The sequence below is a fragment of the Gorilla gorilla genome, chromosome 6 (assembly GCF_029281585.2).
Source record: "Gorilla gorilla gorilla isolate KB3781 chromosome 6, NHGRI_mGorGor1-v2.1_pri, whole genome shotgun sequence".
NCBI classification, from domain to species: domain Eukaryota; kingdom Metazoa; phylum Chordata; class Mammalia; order Primates; family Hominidae; genus Gorilla; species Gorilla gorilla.
Window position 1 is genome coordinate 41,067,664 of NC_073230.2, and position 27,791 is coordinate 41,095,454.

Consider the following 27,791-nt stretch of genomic DNA (forward strand, 5'->3'; position numbering starts at 1 on the left):
TCATAGTGCTGATGTGCCTGATTTTAAATATTTACTTGAAGACATGCCCACCAAGGCATGAATTAAGCAATAATTCAGAACTAAGGGATTCACGATCTACAGATTTCTCCCCTCACTCAGTTCTGAGCCCCCTAAATGAGGCCTCCACATGGGTTATTTGTTGTCTGAGGGATTCTACTCCTGTGGGAAGAGCTTTGGTCCCATGGGGTCTCAAGCAAACATTTTTCTTCTATCTTTATTCCTTTTCCACTTGTGAGGAATGTATGTTTCAAGCTCTGTCCTTCACTCCCAAAATTCAGAAGTGTCTTTTCTTGTTTAATAATTGCTTAAAGCAATAATTGTGCCATTCTGTTCTAATGCTTCTAACATTGGCTAAATATTTTGCAAAGGGAGCAAGGGGGTATGGCTGGGGAGAGGGAGGAGGGGGAAAGAGAGAGAGAGAGAAAATCCCATGCCATTAGCTCCTTCCACTAGGGTTTCCCTCTTTCCATTTATTGCTTCAGAAGTGCTTCATTATTTTCCTTCTGTTCCCTTCTGTTTTGAAATAATGCCCCTTCTGTGTCACTTTTCTTGAAGAATTTGTCCTCTTTCCAATTGGCTGAAGCTAAAAACTGAAAATAATGGAAGGGCTAAAGTTATATTTTCAGTTTCTGGTATTAAGGGTGTGAATAAGTAAGAAAGAAAATACAATCTAGATTTGTTTTTAATGAGATGGATGCAGTTTTTACTTCTTCCCTAGTAGAATATCAGAGGGAGACAGAACTGAGAGCCACGAAATGAGGCCTCAAGCCCGGAATAACAATAATTGTGTTATGTTGTCTACTCCAGACTCACTGCCTCCCATTCCAGGATCCATACTGCTATTTTCATAACACTCTAAATGATTTCACATCTGTAAGTAATTAGTTGCAAAATAATCTGTCTTGGGACTGTGGGTGAGAGAAGGGTTGGGCAATAGAAGTTCCAACTGTGGTCTAACAATGTGTAAATCATGTATTCCTTCATTCTGCTTTGTCTGCTTATCAACTGTAAATACATTACACTGGTAAAGGCTAGTCCTGCAAAACATAGCCCTTTGAGAAGCTCAGTATTGATGTGATCCGCCATAATGGCACCACCAGCTTCACAGTTTACAAAGCCCCGCCCCTGATATTATCAGAATTCTTTTTCACAGCAACCCTGAGAGATAGGCGAGGGTAAGGTTTCCATCTAATGTGTGAGGAACCTGTGGCAAAGTCAGTAGATGACATGATATGTTTTGTTGTTTTCTTGCAAACATTTTAACAGTTCATTAACTATAGTAAGGCGCATACGGAGGAGTGCAGGAAATTATAACGACAGAGATTGATGAATTGTCACAAAGAGAACACTCTCATGGAATCAGTATCCAGGTCAAGAAACAGAACAATGTAACACTTTCGTGCCCCCTTCCAGTCACCACCCCCAGGGGTGACCACCATGCTGACTTCTAAATAGGTGACAGGATTATTCAAGTTAATTTTGTATGGCATGTGGACCAGGACCTTGCAACACATGGATGTGTTATAGAGGGTCTGCTTGATGCATTTAGGAATACATCTTTACATGAAAAGCAAGGCACATGAGGAATCAATAAGGGATGAAAATTGCCCAACGTGAAGAAAGCTCATCTGAGGAGACTAAATAACAGGCTCCAGTGGATGAAGGCTGAATGTGTGTGTGGAATATTACAGGAAATGTTATCTATTGCTATCAAGAACTGATGAAAAGTTTACATAGAAAAAGGAAAATATGTTTCTTTCATGTTTAGAAATTTGTGGACGAGGAGAAATCCATTTCTTTCTGTGGACATTTTAAAATTTAGGCTGTAAGTGCTCATTGAAAGATAACTTTGGTTTAATCTTAACCAGAGGCAAGGATTTGTGATTTTTCAAGAGTGTTTCCTTTCCCACCCTGTGCCTGGCTAAGCATTTCTGTCCATTTCCATGGGAAGACTACATTGTGTTCCTTTAAGGGAAATGATGTTTCACTGGAAAAGGGAGGCTGTGTCTATTTTACTTCTTTCCCTAGGAGATGAGTGAGTCGCCAGACATGAAGGCTTTGCCTGTGAATGTGCTGCCTCTCTCTGGGATGGGCAGAGCTGAAGACCAACAGTAATTGCTCCAGCTGGTATCTGCATCAGGTGGATTTTGGAAGCTTACTCTCCCATGTCCTCAGCACTATTCTCCTGTAAGTTTTCTCCACTGTCTGGAGAATTAGAAATCTACAGGCAACCAGCAACTTGTTTGAAATGGCTGGGGCTCCAGCACATGGAGGAGTAGACTAAGACTCTGCGACAGTCAGTGCTGCCTTTGAATGGAACCCTTCTAGACTTTGGTGAACAAGGTCTGTGTGGATGTGGCCTCCAGTAGAAAACACTTTCTTGGCCGGGTGCAATTAATCCCAGCACTTTGGGAGGCTGAGCCGGGTGGATCATCTGAGGTCAGGAGTTTGAGACCAGCCTGGCTTACATGGTGAAACCCTGTATCTACTGAAAAATACAAAACATTAGCCGGGCGTGGTGGCGGGCGCCTATAATCCCAGCTACTTGGGAGGCTGAGGCAGGAGAATCGCTTGAACCCAGGAGGTGGAGGTTATAGTAAGCCAAGATTGCACCATTGCACTCCAGCCTGTGTGACAAGACCGAAACTCTATCTGAGAAAAAAAAGAAAAAGAAAAGGCTTTCTTTCTCTTTGGAGTCAGTGTTGTCCCTCTGCTCCACCTCAGACCCACTGAGCTCTGAACAGTGGTATGTTGACATGAAAAGAGACTGCCAGTGTTTTAAATTACATCCATTAAGAGATGAATTATTCTCTTAATCATTTTTTGTTTCATTCCTCAAATAATTACAAAGCTTTTAATTCAGTGAAGCTTTGAAAAATAGGTAAGCTTATAATTTTACAAAAAATGTGGTCAGAGAAGTAAGAAGAACACCCAGGGAACTTTCTAGAGGATATTGAGAATGACCTAGTGAAGCCTCATTCATCTCTCATTTCTGCACTACAAGGACGCTGCCCAGCTTTTGCTCTTTAATCTGTTTTAGAAGTGCTTGGACTATCTTTTTTTCTCTTATCAAAAAGTTTAAGTTAGAGTGTGGGTTAGAATCTTTTTTAAAAAGCTGACATTTCTTCCCTTAGAAAACTGCCATTCTTCTCTACACAGATGTACCTGCTTACAGAGATATACTATTTTTATTCACTTTTTCATCTTTACCCTGCAGATACATAAAATGTAGATAACCAATAAAATCTGCAGGGTAATGTTATGAAGTCAGTTCTAAAATGAGTGAACAGAAGGAGAAGGACATGTTTATTACTCAGATTTTATTATACTATGTATTGCAAATAGCTTTGCCCAAGTTGGGAAGGGAACACAGCAGGTCTTGATGCTGCTGCTAACCTAGTTGTTACTTTGTCTCTAGATTCCTGGGTATGGCATCTCCATACCAATCTGAAAACATAAGAGAGCTCGAAGAAAAGCATAGACTCAGATGCAATAATCACTTGGGGTAAATATTCTAAACATTTTTTTTTGAACCAGCCATTGTTTAATCACCATGAAATATGGTCACTTATCTCCAAAGGGAAATATTTAGAATACAAACCTCTCTTGCTGTCACCTGGTATATAAGGAAATGCAGTGATGTTTCCATTCAAGAAGTACCTAGATCAAGCCTTTCCTGAACGACAGGAAATGGAATCTTGATACCCTGTTACACCTTAGACCATCACACTCTCTTGCATCTCTGAAGAGGAAAAGGAAGATTTAAACTTTAAGACATTTATTTATAGCATTTGAATTATAAATGTGAGTTATTTAAAAGACATTTTTAAAAATGTACAGAAAAGAAAAGTAGCTAAGTAAAATAACAAAATCTCCTTAACCTCATGACTCTTGCCTTAAACAAACAATAAATACAGTTTTAATGGAAGCCTGGCTCGATTAAATTGTATGTTTACAGTTCTCTGAGTGAACAGCCTTGGGTAGCCACCATCCAGAGCAGTGGAGACATCACCAGTCCCAGAAGTCCCTGATGTCCCTTCCAGTCACGACTCTGTCCCCTCGCCTAGGTAATCAATCACTAGCCTGCCTCCTCTTCTAACATCTTTAAATACTTTTGACTTTTTTTTTCAATTTTTTTTTAATTTTGAAAATTTCAAATTAGGTTAACTGAAATAACAGTACAATGAACACTCATATTTTCCTTACCCAGATTCACTGACTGCTAACATTTTGCCGTATTTTCTTATTTCTCTGAACCATTCTAAAGTTGTAAACATCATGTTTTCCCCCAAATGCTTTATCAGTTATCACCTTAAAACAAAGATGTTCTCCTGTATAACCCCAATACCATTATCACCCTCATAAAATTAATCATTGATGAAGCAATGCAGTTATAATGGTCAGATTTCCCCAATCATTTCAAAAATTTTATAGTTTTTTAAAAACTACATGTGATATAATGAGTCATCTCCTATAATTTAATTGCTTGACTTCATTTAGTCTCCTTTAATCTGGAATAGTCTTTCTGCTCTCTCTTTGTTTTTTAATAATGGCATTTTTCATGTCCAGGCTGTTTGTGTAAAATAGCCTTCAATTTGAATTTGTCTGGCTGTTTCTGAATGACTCAATTCAGATTAAATATTTTGGCCAAAATACCCCTAGTGATGCCATGGGTTACATTTCCTGAGGCAGGGTGTTTTTTTTCTCCCATACCTCCAAGTTTACTTGTTATTTAATTAAGACTGGGGTGTTCACATTTTCTCATGCTTCATTATTGTTTGGGGAGGAAGAATATTCATCAGCTAAAAGGTTTTTTATGATCTGCTTTCATCTTCTAGTCACTTTGTATGGATATGTTGCTATTTACCCTTCATTTTGAGATGTTTTCTTTCCTGGAGCAGCCAGCAATGACTGTCACATGTAGACAGAGGTGAGGAGGTGAGGACCGGGTGATACATGAGGTTTCTGAATTCAAGAGATTCTTCTGTTTGTTTGTGAAGTGCAATTTCCTTAAAAATTGCCCTCCTTTTGGGGAGTGGCAGTTTGCCTTCTGGTTTTGTAATTCTCTTGTTTTTCCAGTACTTTAATTTCCAGTTCTTTCTTGTTTTTCTTCAACATCAAATCTCTGAAGGCCGCCCTTTCCAGTTAATCCTTTTCCTACGGAACCCCTGGCTTCCCAAGATACCTACCTCTGTTCCTGCAGACTTTCAATCTCATTCCTTGTGATTCTCAGTAGCCAGTGCCCTAATCCGCCACGTCTCACAACTGTGTTCAATGTTTTCCCATCTGGGATGAGACATTGTTTCTCTGGGGGGTGTTTTCCATACCTACTCCTCTGCTTTCCTTTCTTCTTTTCTGCACTTTTTCTTCTGAATTTGGTCATTTATTTACCTGTTTGGGCATAATTTGAAGTTTGGAGTATTCTCTGTTCCGTAGTTATGCTACAGGCATGGGTTCTTGGTGGTTTTACTTGTTCATTTTGTTGATCTATGTGGTTTTCAGGAATATTTATGAAGAGATTCAGAATATAGACTATTTGTTTCCTTTTGAGTTTTATTTCCTTTCCACCTTTTTTTCTGTTATAATTTTACATCATTGTCATCATGTGTCTATTCAATTTCTTTCTTTTTAACTTAATATCATTTTAATTTTCCCAATTTCCTGTAGATGCTATCATTATTTGTCAATGGGCCCATAATCTTTTTCCAAGTGGAGATGCCATGCTATATTTTATTACTTTTCTATTGTTGGATATTTACATTGGAAAAGGATGATTACAAGTGTGTTTGGCATGAAGAGATTTAGCTCAGGCCATTTTGAGGGATGAGCACTTGGCCCAGGATAAGCATATAATAAATCTTTATGGAATCAATGATTCAAAAGAAAAATAAAACTGAATAACATTGCCCAAATGTGAAGAAAACTGAAGCATCTTTTAAAATGTCCAGTTAAAACATATAAATCCCATATCCTAAAGGAATTTCATTAACTGTTTAGGACTTCACTTGGGGCCCACCAGAAATAAATGCTCTGGGATTGTCAGATTGAATAAAGTTGATAACTAAGGTGTTTGCTGAAGTCAGAATGCAACAACTGTGTCTTAGAGTGAAGGTCATGAAAAAGAACTTCAATCTGAGGGTAACTTTTATTCAGGTTGACTCTTGGGGATAAGTAACCGCATGACCTTGTCAGTTTTTTCTCCCTCCATTGCATGGGTGGTGATGATTGAACCAGAGAAATGAATGGGGCTTGTAGCGCTGGATGTATATGGTCAGTCTCCATAAATCATTTCTTCCATTGTCTGAATACATTTGGGCATCCACAGTAGTTTATTTCCAAAGTATATAAAGAAGCAGAGGCCAAGGGTGTAATCTTGGAGCTATTTAAATAGAGTGGTTCCAGTCAAGACATGCAGCTGTTCCCAATTATTAGTCCATATATTCTAGGTGCCAGGGAAAACCCACAAGTGTGTCACTAAATTGAATTTTAAAGTGACCTCCTGTTCAGATGAAAATCTCCTAGCTGTGGTTTTTTCCCTAAAGACTGGTCTCCTATTGAACGAGTTAGCAACACTCTTGTTGTGAATGAATCATTGCTACTGCCTATAGAGGAAATCTGGATTGTTCCATAGGGTTTTCAAGGAAAGTGAACTTACCTTCCAGGGAACCCTTTGTAAATGCTGCTAGCCAAAATCCTGAACACAAGGACAAGTTGGAAATCTTCAAAAGGGCAAACTCTGATGAGGGGGTGTGGTTTTAATATTTTAAAGGCATGTGAGTTGTGTCAAAACATGACTGCAAGGAGTGCCCTGATTCCTGGCACACTGTTTGAGAGTCCTGTAGGCACACAGGACTTGTGGCTCATTCTACTTAGGGAAGCAGATATTTTTCTCTCTGAAGCTTATCACAGATGACAAGAGTAGCTGCTGCCAGAGCAGTCCCTGAAAAGTAAGATCCCTCGGAGACGCAAAGGCCGTCTTCTAACACAAAACCTTACCATGGGACGCCCAAGTGTCCCTTCCACCTGATTTCATCAACTGCCCAGCCAAAGAGCAAAAGCTCTGCAGTCACATTGTCTGGGATTACACCTTGGCTTTATCACTTATGTAGTGTGACCCTCAGGCAAGCTAGTTAGCATTTTTTTTTTAATCCCCATTTTTCTATCTGTAAAATGGAGATAATAAACTACTAACTTAATAGGGTTGTTGTGAAAATTTAATGAGGTTATCCATTTAAAGGCTTATCAAATGTTCACGGCCAGTTTCCTCCTCCTTCTCCTTTCCATCATCACTGACCATTGTCATCCCTCACAAGGGAAATATACATGAAATTAAAACCCTGCTTTTCTTTATCTGATTCCCTTTATTGAAGTTAATCCATTTGCTGAACAGGGACTATTTAAATTATTCAAGGCAAACTGTTTTCCTTTTTCTCCTTCCACATGTGTAGAGATTACAGGGAGATGCCTGGGCCACTGTTTCACAATCCACAAAGCTAAGGGTATCGTTTTTTAGGCCAATGGAAACATCTCCTGGGGTCACTGGCCAAGCCAGAATGTCACCCGCACGGTTTTCGAAACTGACCTTAGGTCAGTGAAAAATTCCTCATTGTATGTACTTTCCTTAGGCAATTTCAAGAATTAAAGCTTGAGAAAAACACATTTGGTGAATATCAATGTAAAATATGAAAGTGATGTATATAATTCTACATGCCTCAGAGAGATATGGCAATAGAATATTTATTTCACAAATATGAACAAGGCCCATTTAATTAATTGTCAGAGCTAGTGAGTTTATGTCTTAAAGCACATATGAAAGCTCTTTGAACAGCAGCACAGAGAGTTTATTTAGTTGTTCTGTTTTACTGCGGTGAGGTGCCAAGCTGACTCCAGAGAAATCTTGCCATGTGGTGCCTAGGAGTCTAAGTCCTAAATTGAATGCCTCGGCTGCTCTCCGTCCTTCCCCTGTCAAGAGTAAGAAAGCAACCTCAAGAGAAGTGAGCCTTTTATTTCACACAAGTGAATTTCTGATAGTTGATGTTTATGATTGTTTTTACATTACAGTTTTTATGACTTATTTTACTTATTCTCTGTAAGCTTCCTCGATTATATGTCCCTGAGTTCAGTTTTCCCCCTTTATTCCCTCAGAGCTAACTGCATTTGATATGCTATCTTTTATTATGCAGAAGCCCTTTGATCTCTACAGAGGAAAGGCGCCATATAAATGCAGAAATCCATTATAATCATACAGAAGAGTGGCTTTATGGGTGAAGTCCAGCTTAGCAAAGCTGTTGGATGGAAGAGTGTACTAGACTGTGGAATGCTAATGCCAAAGTGTCTACTCAGATGGTGGCTTGTTTCAGGAGTTTATTTTTCAAGTATGCTTTCTTATTGAAGTAAACATACATACAAAAAAGTGCACACATCGTAAGTGTTCAGCCTGATGAATTTCAGCATACTGAATACACCCGTGTAACCAGCACCCACAGCCAGAAATAGAACATTGCAGTATCCCTCATGCCCCTTCTCATTCCCTACACCCCCTAAGGTCACCACTGTTCTGACTTCTATCACCATAGATTATTTTCACTTGATTTTGAACTTCATAAAGCTCAAATCACACAGAATATACTCTTTAGGACCTGGCTTTTTGTTCTGAGCACAGTGTGAGTGATGTTCGTCTGTGCCACAATTCTTCAGGTCTTTTTGTTATGTGAGATTTTATTGTACAAGTATACTATTTAACCATTCTCCTACTGAAAGATGTTTTAGTTGTTTCCAATTTTTGGCTTACATATAATGCCACTATTAATGACATTTTTGTATATGTCTTTTGATGAACATATGTATGTATTTATTTTGGATAGGTACATACGAGTGGAATTCCTGGGCCATCAAGTGCATATGCACATGCTTGACGTTGGTATATAGCCAAACATTTTTCAGAAATTGTTGTACCAATTTTTGCTCCCATCAGTGGTGTGTGAGTGCTCTGATTGCTCCATAACCTTACTGAGGGGCACCAGATTATCCGCCTGCCCCCATTTGCCTCTTTGGCGTAGAGATCATTTTGAGCTAAAGGCCATTGAGAACCAGCAGATGCCAGAAAAGCTCTTAAAACAGGGCACGAGTTTTTCTGTTGTAAAGCAAATTTACATTTATAAAGAAAATTCCATTTGTAGAAATGTCTTCCTCTCCCATACCGGGAAGAGGAGGATTCTTAACAACTCTTATCAATGGAGAAGGAGCCAACTTAAATCCACTTAACATACTTTATTGAACAACCCTTGTTTACCATACTTTTCCCAGTCATCTTCCTGTAACTTGTCTCCCCTACCAAGAAGCCCCAAGCCTCTTTTCCTTTGTTTTGGCCTAAGATGGTGTGTAAACCCAAGTTCTAATCACCCTTGGGACTCATCACTGGGCACTCCCATGTGTAATGCACATGCAAATAAACCTCTGTTTGTTTTTCTGTTGTTCATCTGACTTTAGCCAGTCTGATTTACAGTACCCCACTGGAGAACCTGAGATGGTTAGAGGAAGAGATTTTGTTTTGTTTTGTTTTCTACACTACTCACATTGGCGTTGCCAGTCTTCTAAGTTTTAGCCATTCTGTTGGATGTGTAGGGGAGAAGCAGTAATATCTTTTCCTCACCCATTGCAAGGTTCATGGCTGAGACCTCTGAATAAAAACAGATTAACATAAGAAAAGCATAACAAGTTTATTTAAGTTTTACATAACACTGAAGCATCCAGAAATGAAGCCCTGAAGAAGTAAAGAAAGCTGTGTATTTTTATGGATAGTCATGCAGAGGTATGATTGGAGAAAAAAGGGTATGATCTACTGGCAAAAAACGGGGGAACATAGGCCTGTTTGTTCAGATTCTTGTCCGTGTCTTCATTTCTTATAAGGAAGACTGATGGAATGAGGCTCTTGTAACTTACTTTAGAGGAAGGTTGAATGATTCTTTTATGGCCTCCTTCAGGGGAGAATGGCTGGAGAAAGTCGGAGAGAACTTCCCGCTTCTGCTGATTTCTCAAATGCCAACATGCCATAATTTGGGGATAGCATGACCTGATCCATCTCAATGTGGTTTTAATTTTCACTTTTTTGATAACTAATGATGCTGGTCACCTTTACCTATGTTTATTGGCGATTCGTATATTTCCTTTTGTGAAGTGCCCATTCAAGTCTGTTATCTATTTTACTGTAAAGTTGCCTTTTCCTTATTGGTTTATGAGAGTTTTTAAATTTATTCTTGTGGGAAGTCCTTTGTCAGGTTTGCTATCTGTATCATAGATAACTCTTATCCTTCCTGTGGCTTGGATTTTACTTTCTTAATAGTGTCTTTTGATAACAAAATTCTTAATTTTAATATATTCCAATTTATATATATTTTTCCTGAAGGAAAAATTATTTAATTCTTTCGTGATCTATTAAGAAATTTTTTCCTACTCCGAGTTGTGGAGCTATTCTTCTATGTTTTCTTCCATAAGAGCTATTGTTTTGTGTCTTATATTTAGATCTACAAACCCTTTGGAAATGAATTTATGTACATGGTTTGGGATGGGGGTCAATATTCGCCTTTATTTCTACATAGATTTGCAATTGCTCCAGCATCTTTTATTGAAATTACCGCACTTTCTCCATTGAAATTTACTTTTGAAGCAAGTTCAAGGTCAAAATCTATAGTAGGGAGATGACTCTCTTATGCATAGGTTTTCAGATTGTAATGCATAGGCATCACCATGGAATGTGTTTAAAATATAGATACCTAGGCCACCCCCAGGGACGCTGATTCACTGCTGATGATTCTCATGCCTTGAGGCCTGGCCCGTACTCTGAGGATTGGTGCTTCACTCAGGACCACCCTCAGTCAAGCAGACTCTGCATCTCTCTGCCTCATTCATCTATGTAAAGACACTGTGTCTCCTGTAGATTATTGTGGCAGCTACAATCAATTAACAAGTTAATTTTGGGGGACTCTATTTATCCTACCAACTCAAATATTTTGCTCAATTAATATTCTCTCATTCCATTAGTCATTCATCAGTACCTATCAGTTAGTCATTGACTTGAATTTCATGTGGGCATTCCACCACTTCACTTGCCACCCCATTCTGTTACTTAACAAAGTCTACTGCAAAGCACATCCATTGACACAGCTTGATTGTCTCCTTGTATAGCTTGCCCCATTGTCATTTTGTCCTTCTCTTAGTATCTGCTACATTCAATTAGCCTTTATTGAACACCTACTCTTTGCCAAGCATATAATCAACTTTTTATCCTCAAGGCTATTGGAGTCCCTTGTAGAAGTGTGGGCACTGACCAACTTCCTGACACATGAGTGCAGTGAACCGTGATGTATGCCATAAATGGGAGGGGTGTGTGCTTGCTCAGAGGAGGAAGCAATTACCCCTCCTTGTAGAAGGTCAGAGAAGCCTGAGCAGTGGCAGTTGAGCTGGGTCTTAAAGAGTGTATAGGAGTTCAGTGAAGGATAAGTGGATGAGGATGAGGGTATTTCAGGTAGAGGAAAAAGACATAAAACAGCTCAGCATGGTCGAGGAACTGCAGATGATTCTGCATGTGTGCATCCCCTCAGTAACTCAAAAGCCCATGTAAATTGGGAGGCAGGAGCACTGTCCCACTGAGTTTCAAACAAAAGCCATTCCAAACTGCCAGATAAAATTCCAATTTACATTAGTGAATTTTGTGGTGAGACAGCCTGTGTACTGCAGATGCCTGTGGTCCTAGAAGATAAAGTCTATTTCCTTTTGAAGGACGTACATGTAGATCAACATGGAAGGAGTAGCCCTTGACCATCAGTGTATGACTCCATTGCATAGTGCTTGCTGCAGAATTGCCTTGCCTGTCAGATGACACAGCCAGTGCTGAGGTGAGCTGGTATCTACCCCGACCCTCCTTTGCCAGAAGTACAGATGATGAGGGGGAGCCCCCTTACTGACCCTTGCTGGGGATGGATGGATGGGTGAAGGCCTCTGACAACAGCCACCTTTCCCAATGAGGTCATGAGGACCTCAGTGCTGTATGATGGGGAAGGATATGGCTATTTTTGTACCATGGATAATAAAAGGGGAAAACCCTGCTAATTTGACGTAAAAAAGATTCAAAGTCATAAATATCCCAAACTGAAAGCAAACCCCAGAAAGGCTAGTTTTGAAATTGGAGGTAATTAATTCCTCATGTGATGTGCTGAAATTCAACCCAGACATCCCTTTTTTTTAAAATTTCTTTCAGACAGTTTACAGTCCAGTGGAAAGTAAAACCATGCAATCCCTTGGTGTGGTACAGTTTTACTATGTGTCTCTTTTTATTATTTTGCTCATTTTGATCACTTTTTACGTGAACATGCATATAATGAATTCAGCTCCTCTTGTACATGAGATTTATTTTACCCCAAGGATCTCTCCTCTCTCCATCGGTAGTCAAATTGTTAGTGCATTTCTCCATAAAAGAAAAGATCTGCAGACTAGAGCATTGAAGGTGAATGATGACATTAATTTGAAATTTGGATTTATTTTTAACTCAGAAAAAATGCTGCTGTTTTGCAAATGAAACTTGAGTTTAAAGTCAAATAATAAGGTTTAAACTCCATATTGAGGGAATCGTAAACCTCCATATTGCCCTGACCTTTGAGGGTCTTGTTCTTAGACTCTCTTCTATAGTGAAGTCGAAAATCTTATTAATTCCCAAATGTGGTGCTCATATTCTCAACTCCATACCTTTGCTTTATTCATCCTCCAAGCCTGGCATATCCTTACAGCCATTCTTTTTTTTTTTTTTTTTTTTTTTTTTTTTTGGTCAGTTGGATTGTCCACTGCAATTAAGCTGTGCAAGAGCAAAATAAAATTTGTTTGTTTGTTTGTTTGTTTCTCTATAACTATCTCATGCTCTGCAGGAACCTCTACCCTTCTAGGTAATAGGAAAGCAAAAGATAACTAAGTACATAATCCACCTTCAATCTTAGCCCCAGTAGTAATTTTTCTAGAGTCTCTGTAGGTAAACCTGTCTTTAATGATGATTGTTGAGCCTCTCTAATTTCCATTTCCTGTCCCCTGCTTGTCTTTAGATAGTGGCTGGCTGTGTGGAGTGGGCACAGCGCTTGCTCTCATGAGCCGGTCCCTGGATCTACATCAAGATGGTGCCTGGATCTGTGGATGGACTCTGGTCCTACCTTGGCCCCTGCTGCACTGAAGCTCCTGGCATTTCCAGGGAGCCTTGCCCCTGTGTGTTTTATTGGCCTGTTTTTCTGATGTCTGCAGCTGACAAACATGTCACCTGGTCTTTCTCAGCTGGGTGGCTCCTCTTTGTTGATTCAATGCCTCCTGGTCTTGCACCCACTCCCCGACTCAGATACTCTGCTTGGGCTCTTCCAGGAGATCAGCGTGCTCTGCCAGGTCCCAGGGCGGACCTGCTGGCTCTCAGCTTGGCACTGAGGAATGCTCTGGAGTAAACACTATCCCTCCCCACCTGCTACATGCTCTGCCCTCTCCCCTCTGCCGTGTTGCCTCATGTCTCAGTCATTTCTGATTCCTCGTTACCTAGCAGAATGTCGGGCACTTTTGCTCAGTAAGATGCTTTTGAAATTGAACTGGATTGTGAATTCCTTTCAGTGAGTGGTCCATGCTTTATTTGGCAAATAGATGCCAATGGCTACTATTTTCTCGAAATTTTATAAAGTTAATTATTGATACACCCAAAGCAGAGGGATCTTCTGATCCCCAAAGCCTGGCTTTCAGTGTTGTTTTAACCCTTCTAAAATCTCAAGTTTCTCTAATAAAAACCACGATAGTCTGAAATGCTGGAATTTGGAATTTATGCCTTCCTAGAGTGCTGATACCGAAATTTTAAGGAATGTAGGGAAAAAAAGGAAACAAAAAGTCCCCCAGAGGTTGCTGGAATTTTTAGTTTTATTTGAACATATCTGGTGGGAGAAAGAAATGAGAGTTTGTGATTTACTTTCTTTCTGATTTCTTCTTTGCTGTTTTTTTAAATTTCATCTGAGCACCTGTAGAAAAGTTTCCTTAGAGCACTCCTATGTGGGGAAGTATCCAGTTTGAAAGCCAGGCCAAGGAGGTATCTTGACCATTTGAGCAGAAAGACCTCTGAGGAAATGAACTTTCTCCTGTTGAGTTGCGTCAGGATGGAAAGGTGTGATTACTTTCCCCACCTATCATAAGGGTCACGGCTGACACTACTATAACAAAAGACAGATTAACAAGAGAAAAGCATAACAAATTTATTGAATCAAAGTTTTACGTGATGTGAGAGCCTTTAGAAATGAAGACCCAAAACCCCAGGGAAAATTGTTTTTTATGCTTAGGTTCCATGAAGAATGGATAGCCATGTAGAACTGTGATGGGACAAAAGGTGTGACCTCATGGCAATAGACCAAGGGGGGAACCCCAGCAAGGCCTGTCAGTTCAGATTCTTCCTGGCCTTTCTGTGTAGCATTCCTTCCCCCTGGGGATGGGGCAGGACCGAAGGGAGAAGGAAGAGAGTGACCTTGGTAGGTTTTCTGGCTTACTTTTGGGGAGAGGGGTTCTAGTTTTTATGACTCCACCTTGGGGAGGAGGAATTCTGGTTTCTGTGATTCACTTCAGAGGAGGAAGAGGGATGGGAGACAGGAGGATGGAGAAGGTCAGAGGGACCTTGCTTGTGAGACTTTTCTGATATCCTTCAGTTTGAAGTACTTAGTACACCAAAGAGCTGTCTTTGGAGTATCGTGCTCTGAGTCCCAGCATTTGTAAGGCCAGATGGAAGAGAAGTGCTGGCTCATTAACTCACACAACTGTTTCTTGAGAGTCCTGTGTGTGTCTGGTGCTGTTTGATGCTCTGAGCAAAGGTTATCTTCAGAGAGAATGACTGTCCAAGATGCTGATGCCACTCGGGATGGTGAAGAGAGGTTGTAATGGGAGAAGGATGCAAACAGCCCCCAGATGTTTGCTCAGAGGCCCACACTTAGACCTCAGAAGATTGTCAAGGGGTAATCTTGTGGCACAGAAGGCAAGCGACAAGTGCGTTGGTAACACTGTGCATGTCTTAGCTAAGTGTCTATTTTTACAGAGGTTTCCCTTAAAAGTTTCCTTTTCTGGCATTCTTTGTCAAGAGAATGTACTCTTTTCCTTCACTGCTGTCTTTGTGACTTAAAGCTGTGGATGGTTTAACATTTTGAAGTTCAATTATAGATAGGAAACCAATGTTGAAATTGGAAACTGATCTAGAGGAATCCTTTTGATTCAGATGTGCTATGTCCCTTTTAAATTTGTGTAAGTTTCTAGTAAGGGAGGTAAAGCATGATTTATTGTCATCACTGGGATTTCAGGACAGGTTTGGACATTCAAAATAATGTTCAAAAGTAATGAAGTCCTCTCATAACAATAATGTCTTCCTGACTGTTTATTTTAGGAGTATTTAATTTTTAATAATGATATTCTTTTGTGATTTTATGGCAGGTTAAGTGGCTTTAAATATGAACACATTTATTCCTTTTCAGCATAGCATTTCAAAGTTTAAAGTGAGCTGAGTTGTTAAAACTTCCAGTTTTTGTATGCTTAAATTTTTAAAACTATAGCGAAGCAGGAAAATATAAAAATGTGGGTTTAATTTTCTTACTGTGTATTATTATTTTCTCATATTATTTCCATTGAAAATGGTAAATTTGATTGGAAGTTCACATATGTGTGTGTGTGTTAGGACCTTTTGAGGAAGAAAGTGAAAATTGGTAGGATGGTGGAAAGATGGGGGCAAGAGGATAGGAACTTTCTTACAGAGCAAGGAAGTAGGTGATTTAATTTGCTTCACAGTTGGTGTGCTGATAAAAAGGGGTTACTATTCATGAAATAGTAGATCTTTTGTATACATTTCATCTTTATTATTTCAATTATCTAAATGCACATGGTAAATGACACTGATTCATGTGCTTTGTGTGGGCAGGAGTTCAAAGGCCTCATCAGCAAAAGATCCGGGAACTGAGAGGGAACAGCCCCCACACTCACCCCGCTACATGTTGACTCTGTAATAAATTCGCTTCATCAAGCAACTCCATAACTTTTATGGGGAGAAATTAGGAGACTCAATTAACATCATTATCTTCCTCCTTTGGGGCCCACTTTAAAGCTTGGCAAGCCTAAAAATGGCCTAGAAGGAATAGAATTTGGTGCTAACAGAGCGCTGCTGTTGAAGGGGCACAGAGTTTCAGTGAAAGCTCAGACCCAAAGCATAAATTATGATCACTTTAAGGGTAAGGGAGTAGAATTGGTTTGTTTCAAGGTGGAAGGATATGGCAAAGCTGTGTGGAAGGCTTGATTTGCACATGGAGAGCCCTGAATCCCCATTCCTGCTCTGCCCCAGACTGTGTGGCCGGCTGTTCCCTTTTCTGGACCTCAGGAGATAGGGCTTGGTAAAGCTTCTAAACTCTATCTACTTCCAGCCCAGAAAGGCCGTTTGTACAGGTAGGTGCATTCTGTAATGCTGTAGTGCAACCAACTCAGCCTCAGATTTTATTTTCTTTGTGGTTTTGCTTAACCTGAGGGAACTTCATGGGGCTCCTACTGTGAAGTGTTAGTTCCATCAACACTGAGGGCCAACATCACATGCTGATAGCTAGTGGGCCGGTCAGTGCTGGTGGGGACCAGCCCTTCTCCTCACTCAGATTTACGGTTCTTCAGGCTTTATTATAATGCCATTATTGGCATCTCCAGTGGGCTCTGGGATACAGAACCCATGGGTCAGAGTTCAGTCCTATCTCCTGACTCTGAGCAACATGAAGCAATTTAATTCCCAGCAGGCATCATGTCTGCTCATGACGAACAGCATGGCAGATGACTGATGTGGAACTGGTACCTACATCATTCAATTATCTGTCTTCAAACAGATTTTAAACCCTGTTAGAAGAATGTAAATTTAAATTTTAGCAGTTTCATTCCAGACTTTTATTTTTTTGAAATTTTTTCCCTATTATTTTAAATCACAAAGCAAATAAACCATCAGTCTGAGATTTTGCTAAAAATGTTTTGGCATTTTGAGCTTGTTTTTTTCAATAAAGTTAGGAGACATTCTTTGCCAAAACAGACACTGAGGTTTGTTGTGAAAGTCATTAAAATATAATTTAAGCCTATTGCTGTTTTGAGTCGTTTGGAATTGTTTGCACTTTTTCTCCAATGGTCCAGTTTCAAATTTAATAAACTTGGAAAACTAGGTTGCCATCACCTATATGATCCTGAAAAATACTTTTGAAAGAAGTAATATCTCGCATATCCTATACAAATAGACCACAAATTTGGGCTCGTAATTTGATGATTTAATAGAAAAATCATTGTATTTTAAGTAACAGTTAATTAATCTAAGTAAATACTCTGGTTGCCCATTGCTAAGTAGGCAGCAAGGAATATAAAATGCTAAGAGGTAAAACATACCATGAGCCTCAGTATTGCCAAGGACAGAAATCAAACATAGCAAACTCTTGATTCTGCAAATGATCATCTCATACTGTCTCCTTTTAAGACTTTTCTTTGCACTTGATTCTTCAAAGAGTGGGAGAAAGTATATATTTATAGATGAGAATAACATCTAAATAAAATCTAAAAAGTGCAAAAGCAAGAGAAGACAGGAATGTTGTATATTGATTCAGGTCTAACAAATACAAAACCAGTCATTGGTGAGGAAAGGATTTTGGCATGGTCTTTAGAATTCTTTTAAATATATGTTTCTATAAAGTTGGCTGTAGAAAACGTTTTCCTGTGGAACATAGTGTTAGAGGTGTACATTTTCAAAAGAGAAGGAAGGAAATAGTCCCACTATGCAATAAAAATCAGTGTTGAGATTGAAGCGACTTTTATAAATCACACATTTTAGGATATACATTATACTTTCCCGCCTAATCGTTCTAACAGTCAAATATGTAGCAATGCAGGCACTACATGGAAAATGAAAATAATTTACAATCAATTACATCCTCCCAAGGCTAAATCTTCAGATTGCCTCGAGTTTGACATGAGAGAGAATTTTGCTAAATTTAGCCTTTAAGATAAATAAATGGCCCTGGTGGGGATTTCTAGCTTTTAGTTGCCTTTTGGTTCTAGTAGGAGCCATCTTGCGCTCGCTTGGTGCTGCTGAATTGTGTCTTCATCGGTCAGTGGGATCTGTTGTGACTTCCTTTTTAAGAGTCTACTTGTTACTGTAATCTCAGGTTTCTGAACAGTGGGTTTCCCTTGTTAAGCAGGGGTCGTTGCACGAAGAAAACGGCTACTCCTATTTTCTTATTCTCTCTTCACTCCCAGGAAACAGGAAAGAGTGGTAGAGTCTCATCCATTCAACAAATATTTGTTGAGCATCTGTAGGTGCCAGGTATGGTGCTAGATGCTAGCGCATAGTCCTGGCACTCACAGAGCTTTCTGGAAAATATAATAGGCTAATAGTCTCTCCCAGGCTAAAAATCTTTCTTTTCAGAACACTGAAAAATACATATTCTCAGTATTAGTGGCCTAATAGCATAAGTAATGCTGTATTACTGATTGACCTTTAGCTATTTGTGCAGTGGATTGATACTAAACTAAGTGTATTTGTTTTGGCCTATTCACTATATAATCTAACTAAGACATCTTTTACCTTTAAAATTGGAGACAATTTAATGGAGCTGACTAGTCTACAGCTGATTGGATATGTGCTCTGTCACGTTAGCTGCTGTCTTGAGAGTTTCAGTACCCACTGTAGGTCACAGTGAGAGGGTATCGTCTCTGTCCTCTGATATGAGAGTCACTGACACGCGTGGACTCTATAATGTGGTAATAAAGGGTAATGGGGATTTCTTCTGTGATGTAGACTTTTGGGCACTTCCAAATTAAGTGTCAGAATCCTTAACATGTTTTGGAGAAAGGTATATGAGCCAATAAATTAGATTAACTGTAAAAGGGATAATAACAGACCCACTTTATTCAGTGGATGTGAGTGTGACTGAGAGGACATATACCCAGGGCCTGGCTGGGGTGAGAGCTCAGGGGAAGGCCCAGGGTGGTGAGGCCTGAAGCTTTTGAAATTTGGGGGGGATCCCGTAAGAAAAAGAAAAAATACAAAAATCTGAATTAAAAATATAATAGATCTCCACAAATTCAAAAATGTTAAAAGCCGACCATTATCACAAACATCATAACATCCAGAATGATATAATATTTGTATTAATTAACTGCTGGATATCCAACCTCATTAATACATTTTCCCTATATTTTTGAGCTATGCACTCTTTGACTACCTCTTCACATGACAATTTTTGTTCGATTTTCTGTGGAGTGAGTAAGAAGATAATTTTGTGTTTCCTCTGGTGTGGTTGATCAGATTAACCTTTTTTGCTATTGATAATTTTCAAAAGTTTCTTTCTGCTTCACAAATTGCTATTAGTAATGTCTTGTTAAATTTTAGAATTATTGTCAAATTTAGGAAGGCCTCTATCAAATCTGTTTTAAGGATCTCGAAGTGTTCTTGCATAGTAATGAAACCTAAGTATTTGAATTGACAGTGCTCCTTAAACAGTTTGTCATTCACATCCTTGTTTCAGTGGAGCATTATAAGGTTTTTTGTTGTTGTTGTTGTTTTCTTTTTTTTGAGATGGAGTCTCGTTCTGTCACCCAGGCTGGAGTGCAGTGGCAAGATCTCAGCTCACTGCAACCTCCGGCTTTCGGGTTCAAGCAATCCTCCCACCTCAGCCTCCCAAGTAGCTGGGATTACAGGCACGCGCCACCATGCCCAGCTAATTTTTGTATTTTTAGTAGAGACGAAGTTTCACCATGTTGGCCAGGCTGGTCTCGGACTCATGACCTCAAGTGATGTGCCTCCTTCAGCCTCCCAAAGTGCTGGGATTACAGGTGTGAGCCAGCATGCCTAGCCTAAGAATTATAAGTTTTATGTGATCTTCATCCATAGCAGTAATTTCATGTCAAACAGCAAAAATTTACAAAAAAGTGCCGGGCGCGGTGGCTCACGCCTGTAATACTAGCACTTCGGGAGGCCAAGGCGGGTGGATTGCCTGAGCTCCAGAGTTCGAGACCAGCCTGGACAACACGGTGAAACCCCTTCTCTACTAAAATACAGAAAATTAGTTGGGCGTGGCGGTGTGTGCCTGTAATCCCAGCTACTTGGGAGGCTGAGGCTGGAGAATCACTAGAACCCAGGAAGCGGAGGTTGCAGTGAGCCGAAATTGTACTACTGCACTCCAGCCTGGGCGATAGAGTGAGACTCCAGCCTGGGTGACAGAGCGAGACTCTGTCTCAAAAAAAAAAAAAAAGGAAAACTCTTTCTGTATTTATATGAATCCATTCTTCTTGTTAGATGGAATATCAAATCCATGAACTTCTTCATGACTTCTACGCAATATACATCTCTCCTTCTTAAGGAATTACTGATTTTTGCGTGCTTTGAAAATGTTTTGGTTACAGTTTGCTTTTTTTCTTCTTAAAGACAGGGTCTTGCTCTGTCACCCAGGCTGGAGTGCAATGGCGCTATCTTGGCTCACTGCATCCTTGACCTCCTGGGCTCAAGCAATCATCCTACCTTAGCCTCCTGAGTAGCTGGGACCCCAGGAACATGTCACCATGCCTGGGTAATTTTTTTAATTTTTTTGTTGAGACAGGGTCTCACTATGTTACCCAAGCAGCTGGTCTTGAACTCCTGGACTCAAGCGATCCCCTGGCCTCGGCCTCCCAAAGTATTGGGATTACAGACGTGAGCCACCGTGCCTGGACCAATTTGTTTCTTTATGTCAAAACTGTTTCTGTTGATTCCATCCAAAAATAAATGAGATGTCCTTACCTGGTGCATTTATAATTTATGTGGTGCATATTAAAACTTTCACTTTGATCAGCATTGGTGAGAAATGAAATTCTCTTACACATCTGATTGGAAGAACTTTCTGCTGAGTAGTTTCTGGCTCCATATATTTTAAACATTGTTTCTCCTCCACTACCCACATAGTTTATGTGCCAAGTGCCATGGTCTCGTTCCCATCACACATGACCCCTCTGGCCTTGCACCTTCATCTTACACAGGTGAATCAATAGAGAGCTGTGGAAGTTTTCCTGGAAAAACTTCCTACCAGGATATCTGGGAACTTAATTGCGCAGGGAAGTAACCATGAACCACATAACTATATTCCACTATAAACCCCAAACCAAATGTATTCAATGTCCCCCTAGGCCAGTGGTTCTCAACGACTGGGAATTTTGCCCCACCACTGCCTCAGATATTTTTGGAAATGTCTAGAGACATTTTTGGTTGTCATGACCATTTTGGATGGTGTTGGTACTGCTGAAATCAAGCAGGTGGAGGCCAGGGTGCCTGGGAACATCCTGTAGTGCACAGGGTAGCTCCAACAGAAAGGAGAATCCAGCCCCAAATGCCAAGAGTGCCAAGGCTGAGGAACCCTGACTGGAGGGGTCCCCCAAAGGCCACAGCCACTCCAGTGCCCCCCGATGTGAGCAGAGCCGTGATGGAGGTAAAAGTGGAAGTGACTGCAGTTATCATTGATTACAGTTAAAATAGTTTGCTTTTGCAAATATTGGGAAACATCAACCACACGGACATGAACACCTTGCTAGGGGGTTAGGGGCTTTGAAGGGGCCAGTGGAGTGAGGTGTCCTGAAGCTTTGGCTTCATTCATTTTATAGTAATAACGTTTTAAGCCTCTTTGGTGCTTTACATTGGATTCTTTCTTCCTTCCCTACGTCCTCCAAAGATACAATGTGAGTTGTGCAGATAAGATGGTAAAAGCCCACTAAGCACTGAGCTGGGAGACTTTGCCATTTTTCCAACTGCATAACGACCTGCTGCAGGTGGGAGAGGCCGCAGCTGGTCTTCCCTTTTCACCTGAAGTCCTGACCTCTCCCAGTTTTCTCACAGGCCCTGCTTCTGGGGGATGGTGCTGGTTTCTTTGCTGAGATGTTGGCCTGTTATGTTTTCCTTCACCATATGTTTCCGCAAATGTATTGTCTTTATTATGTCTGAATCCACAGTAGCTCTTTAAAATAATGCTTTTCCCCTTCTGTTGATAAAAACAGTTGTGCATATGGAAGAAAATTTAGAAAGTGCAGAAAATATAAAGAAAATAAAAGCATCCTATAAATCATTAAAATTAGTATCACTGATTAACAATTCAATGTATGTATTTCCTTCTAATCATTTTCTGGGATGTGTGTGTGTGTGTGTGTGTGTGTGTGTGTGTGTGTTGTATCAAGTTTTCTGTCCTTTATCTCTTGTTTTATTTAACATATATCATACTTTCTCTGTCATTAAATATTTTTTGATACAGGTATTTTTTCATGACTATATAATATTCTACCCTATGACTGTATCATAATTTATAGAAACATTTCTCTTGTTAGATGTTATATTTACTCCCTGCCCCCCACATTTATAAATAATGCTGTAATGAACATCCTTGTACCTAATGCTTTGACCACATCTTGATTATTTTCTTAAAATGAATTCCAAGAATTGGACTTCCGGGCCAAATATTGAACATTTAAGGTACTTGATCCCAATAACAAAATTAGCTTCCAGGCTACAGCGTAATTTAAATTTGATTCCTGAAGTCATCTTGGTGTTAAGAGGAGGAATGTAAACCCATGATGTTTAATGAGAAAATCAGATCTCAACTGAAATAGCCATGATTAATGTACGACATATTAAACTTTCCCGCCAGGAACGTGTAATGTTTGTTCTGAAGGTGGCTTTAGACACTGCCTCATTTTATGTGAGTCTAAACTGAAGCCTCCAGAGGCAAAGTACTCACCTGAGGTTGCACAGTGGATTGGTGCAGGGATGAGATGAGAACCACTGATGCTAATGTCAGCAGAATATTGCTTGATTTTAAAATTGATCACACTCTATATTTTGTGTGGTTTTCAACTTTATCTGTTTGAACATAGCAATCCCATAAAATAGGCAAGGCAAGAGTTATGATGGCCATTTTACAAATGGGAAAACTGAGGCCCCAAGATCCTGAGAGCTTTTTGTGTAGCCCTACAGGTAGTGTGTTTGAGCCTGCAGGCAGGCTGGAATCCTCTGTTCCATGATGCCAGCATCTGTGGTTTTCTGACTTTTTCATAATCGCCATTCTGATTGGCATGAGATAATATCTCATTGTGGTTTTGATTTGCATTTCTCTAACGATCAGTGATGTTGAGCTTTTTTTCATATGTATGTTGGCTGCATGAATGTCTTATTTTGAGAAATGTCTATCCACATCCTTTTCCTACTTTGTAATGGGGTTGTTTGTTTTTTTGTAAATTGGTTTAAGTTCCTTGTAGATTCTGGATATTAGACCTTTGTCAGATGGATAGATTGTAAGAATTTCCTCCCATTCTGTTCACTCTGATTATAGTTTATTTTGCTGTGCAGAAGCTTTTAGTTTAATTAGATCCCATTTGTCAATTTTTGCTTTTCCATGGTATTTTTAAAAAAATCGTCAAATGATTCCAGTGTGCGGCCAGGGTACAGAACACGGCATTGCACCTAAGATAGCATAAGAATTCACCTCTCCTGCCACCTCTGATCATTTTGTAGTCTTGCCTGGAGCCTAGTGTTAAGAAGGATTCTGATGCCTTCTTGTCTTAGTGAGAAAGTGAGCTGGGACTCATTTTCTATAATGTCTGCCATGAACTAGACTGGGGAGGGACATCAAAACTGTCCTTGCTATCTTGGCATTACATCATATTGCCATTCTGTTTAGTTTCTAGAAAGTATATTCTCACTAAAAACACATAAAGACAAGGACACAAACAGGGTTAGTGTGAGGGTGTGACTGACAACCAGTCATGAAAGTCCTAAAGCAACTTGCTATGGCCTGCTAAGAATTTCAGGAATATTTTCCTAGCAGTGGTTATCTTCCAGACAAATATGGATCAGGCACAGTATTGCCAGGTTATATTTTGGGATATCTCTCCACAGAACTCATGAACTGACCTTTTCTTTGGCTAGGCTTGGAATTGGTTCTGAAACCTTCCAAGATATATTCTAAACAAAATGGAAAAGTAAAGACAGAAAGCTGAGTGTGGCTTTTGGGGACTTGTATTAGTTTGCTAGGGTGATCATAATAAAATATCACAGACTTGTGGCTTCAACGACAAGACTTTTCTCACAGTTCTGCAAGCTGGAAGCCCAATGTCAAGGTGTCAGCAGAGCTGGTTTCTTCTGAGGCCTCTTTCCTCAGCTTGCAAATGTCTGTCTTCTCGCTGTGTCCTCACGTAGGCTTTCCTCTGTGTGTGTGCAACCCTGGTATCTCTTTGTGTGTCTGAATTTCCTCTTCTTATAGGGACACCAGTCAGATTGGATTACAGCTCACCCTAATGAACTAATTTTAACTCACCTCTTTAAAGCATCTATCTCTATGTACATTCCCATTCTGAGCCACTGAGGGTTAGGGCTTCAATATGTGAATTTTAGGGAGACATAGTTCAGCCTACAATAGGCCCTTGTGAAGTGTTGAAAACTAATGCCTGTCCTTGTTTATTAGGGTCTCAGGCTTTGGGTTGGGATGGTCTCAACCAGGGGCAATTTATCCCCCCAGGGGATATTTGGCAATGTCTGGAGACATATTTGTTTGTCATAAATAGGATTAGGGGTTGCTAATAACATCTAGTGAATAGAGACCAGGGAATGCTGCTAAATATTCTACAATGCACAGGACAGCCCCTCTGCCCCCAATAACAAAGAATTATCAGGGCCAAAATATCCCTTGACATTTTGCTGAGGTGGAGAAATCCTGGGCTAAATAGACTGCAGTTTGAATCCCTGTGATGATACCTAATACAGGTGTGACTTTATAATATACTCCATCTTTATAAACACCCTCATCTGTAAAGTCCTCACAGTGGGTTAAATGAGATAATCTATTACAGCTTTTAGGACATAGCCTGACTCCTGGGAAGCTCTCAACAACCTTTAAGTGCATTATAGATTTCTCACCCGCAGATGCCTCACTTGAGAGCTCAGGTTGGAATGAGCATTAGGAAGTATCCAGCACGAGGAAAGAGGGACGACCCATCTGGGCACAGGGAAGTAATTGGGGCCACAAGAAGGCAAAGGCCACGACCTACTGAAATATATTGAATTTCATATCTTCTTTGGATGTTTTCCAGTTTTAAATAAGTCTACTTCATTGGGTGAAATATGGCTTGAATTAGGGACAGCCCTTTCTCTGAATGTAAAAGGTTACATCACGCATTTCCAGTATCTGTGCAGCTTGCTGCCTCTTCCTTGAAGTCATTTAGAGAGAGGGTTGTTGGGCACGTCAGATTTCTTGCTCACTGCGTCAGGTCCAGAAGGTCCTGGAGGAAAAGGGAGAGACAGAGGAGTAGAAAACATTTGTTCAAGCAGGGAGGACTGTTTGACACACACCAACATCCCCGGAGTTTTCTGTTAATTAAAAAAGTCATCAGAATGCCTTTCCATATGAGATTCTATGTTGCATTTGTTCAGAAAGATTGACTTGAACTATAAAGTAGCTTTGTCCTCTTTCATTAACTTCCTTCACCCTACAAAGTGTGAACCAGCAGCATTTGCTTCCTGGGGGTGGGGTTGGGGGGAGCTGGTGAGAAAGGCAGAATCTCGGGCTCCACTCGGGGACCTGGGGAGGCAGGACCTGCATTCCAATAAGTTGGCAAGTGATGCCTCTGCAGGGAGAGAAGAGCTGCTCTAGGCTGTGCACCATTTCTCTCTCCCCCCTTTACTGGAATCTTTTCTATCACTCTCGTTTAATGGCTTCATGAATTTCTTACATTGTGTTTCTTATTGTGGGCCACCTCAAATCCTTTTTGGTCCTTGATGTTGTGTAATATTTAGTAAACGTTAAGAACAAACTGTCCTCCAAACCAGGGTTTGATAGTCCAGGCATTTTCATATGTATTAGAGAAAACATTTTAATAACAGCTTCATGAAGGAGAAAAAGGAGCCATAAGTAGTTTTAACTCAATTTAGGGTTAATAAGTAACCACTATTAATTGAGCATCTACTGTGTATTAGCCCTGGATATGCAAACTCACTCAGTCCTCACAAAATTCTATGAAGTGGGTGTTTTTATCTCCATTTTATAGGTTAGGAATGGAGGCTCAGGAAGGTCATATGCCTTGAATGAGGGGGGCATTGCTAAGCGGTGGCTTCAAGGGCTTCCCTAGTTCCTATCACCAGCACCAAAACACCCACTAAAATTAATCTAATAAGTAATTATGCAATTGAGATAGTTTTGCATATAATTGTGCATAATAAATGAAATTGTGCTTGCTCTACAAATGTGCTTCAAGACACTCCCTCTCTTTCAACTTGCTCATTCTCCCACTGCCCTTCCGAAGCGAACCTTTTGAGTGAAGCTCCACCCAGGGCCACTTAGCTCCACCACAGTGACACCAAAGTTTCGGCTGGAAACTAAGGAAGTGAAAGTTCTAAGTTGCTTGCCAAGTGCTTTATTTTTTTAATTTTTAAAATTTTTGTGCTTAGTAAATTCGAACCAGTGTCAGTAGCCAAATGCCTTAAAATCAGGAAGGGCTTGGGAAGTTTTCTATAGCATATGACACACCTTCCAAGGATCCCCTCAACTTGCTAGTCTGTAGTCATCTCCTGTCTGGTTTCTTTAAACAGGAATGTGATTGTCTATCCTGGAGCATGTTGCTCCCCTTTGATTCTACTTTTAAAAGCCCATATGGCGCTGGTGTGTGGGTCTATCATCTTTCCATCATGCTCTGGGCAAGGTGGAGGGTCCAGTATGAGTTTCTGTGACTAAAGGAGGACTTACAAGACCTAGAGTAGAAGTCAAGATCTCTAACTGTGGAGCTGTGGCAAGGAATTACAAGAAAAGCCTGGGCTATAGGGTCAACCAAGTTAGAATCTTGGTTTTGTCACCTGCTGGAAACCAGGGCTTGCTTGGGCAAGTGAGCTCATCTCATTGAACGTTTCGTTTCTAGATAATGAACATCTCAGGCTTTTTAAAATTTTGAAATATTTAATTGATGAATAAGAATTGAATATATTCAAGGTATACAATGCAATGATTTTATTTAAGTATATATTGCATAATGATTATCACTATCAGAATAATTAAAACATTCTTCACCACCCATGATGTACATTAGATCCCAGAACTTATTCATCTTATAACTGAAGGTTTGTACAGTTTGATCAACATCTCCCCATTTCCCTCATCCCCAGCCTTTAGTAACCACCATTTTACCCTCCTTCTATGAGTTTGAGTTTTTTAGATTCCACATGTGAGATAATGCAGTATTTGTCTTTCTGTGTCTGGCTTATTTCACTTAGCATAATGTCCTCTAGGTTCACCCATGTTGTAACAAATGGCGAGATTTCCTTCATTTTTATGGCTGAATAATATTCCATTGTGTATATGTACCACAGTTTCCTTATCCGTCATCCACTGATGGACACTTAGGTTGTTTCCATATCTTGGTTATTATGAATAATGCTTCTATGAACATGGGAGTGCAGATATCTCTTGAAATACTGATTTCATTTTCTTTGGATACATACCCAGTTGTGGGGTTTCTGGATCATATGATGGTAGTTCTATTTTTAACTTTTTGAGAATCTCCATACTGTTTTGCATAAGTGGTTGTACTAATTTAGGACCCACCAGCAGTGTACAGGGCTCCCTTTTTCTGCATCCTTGCCAGCCCTTGTTATTCCTTGTCTTTTTGACAGTAGATTCCTAACAGGAGTGAGGTGATGTCTCATTGTGGTTTTGATTCTCATTTCC

At 40.0% G+C, this 27,791-nt stretch overlaps 1 protein-coding gene and 1 long non-coding RNA gene across 3 annotated transcripts in view; both read left to right on the forward strand.

The window, feature by feature from the left end:
• The window catches only part of BBS9 (Bardet-Biedl syndrome 9), a 580,067-nt gene that overhangs the window by 509,598 nt on the left and 42,678 nt on the right, over positions 1-27,791 (forward strand). The gene's annotated exons all lie outside the window — the stretch shown is intronic.
• On the forward strand, positions 646-20,811 carry LOC134758838 (uncharacterized). The gene is made up of 4 exons (XR_010134446.1): positions 646-894; positions 3,440-3,526; positions 3,980-4,088; positions 20,664-20,811. It is a non-coding gene; the product is annotated as an uncharacterized lncRNA (long non-coding RNA).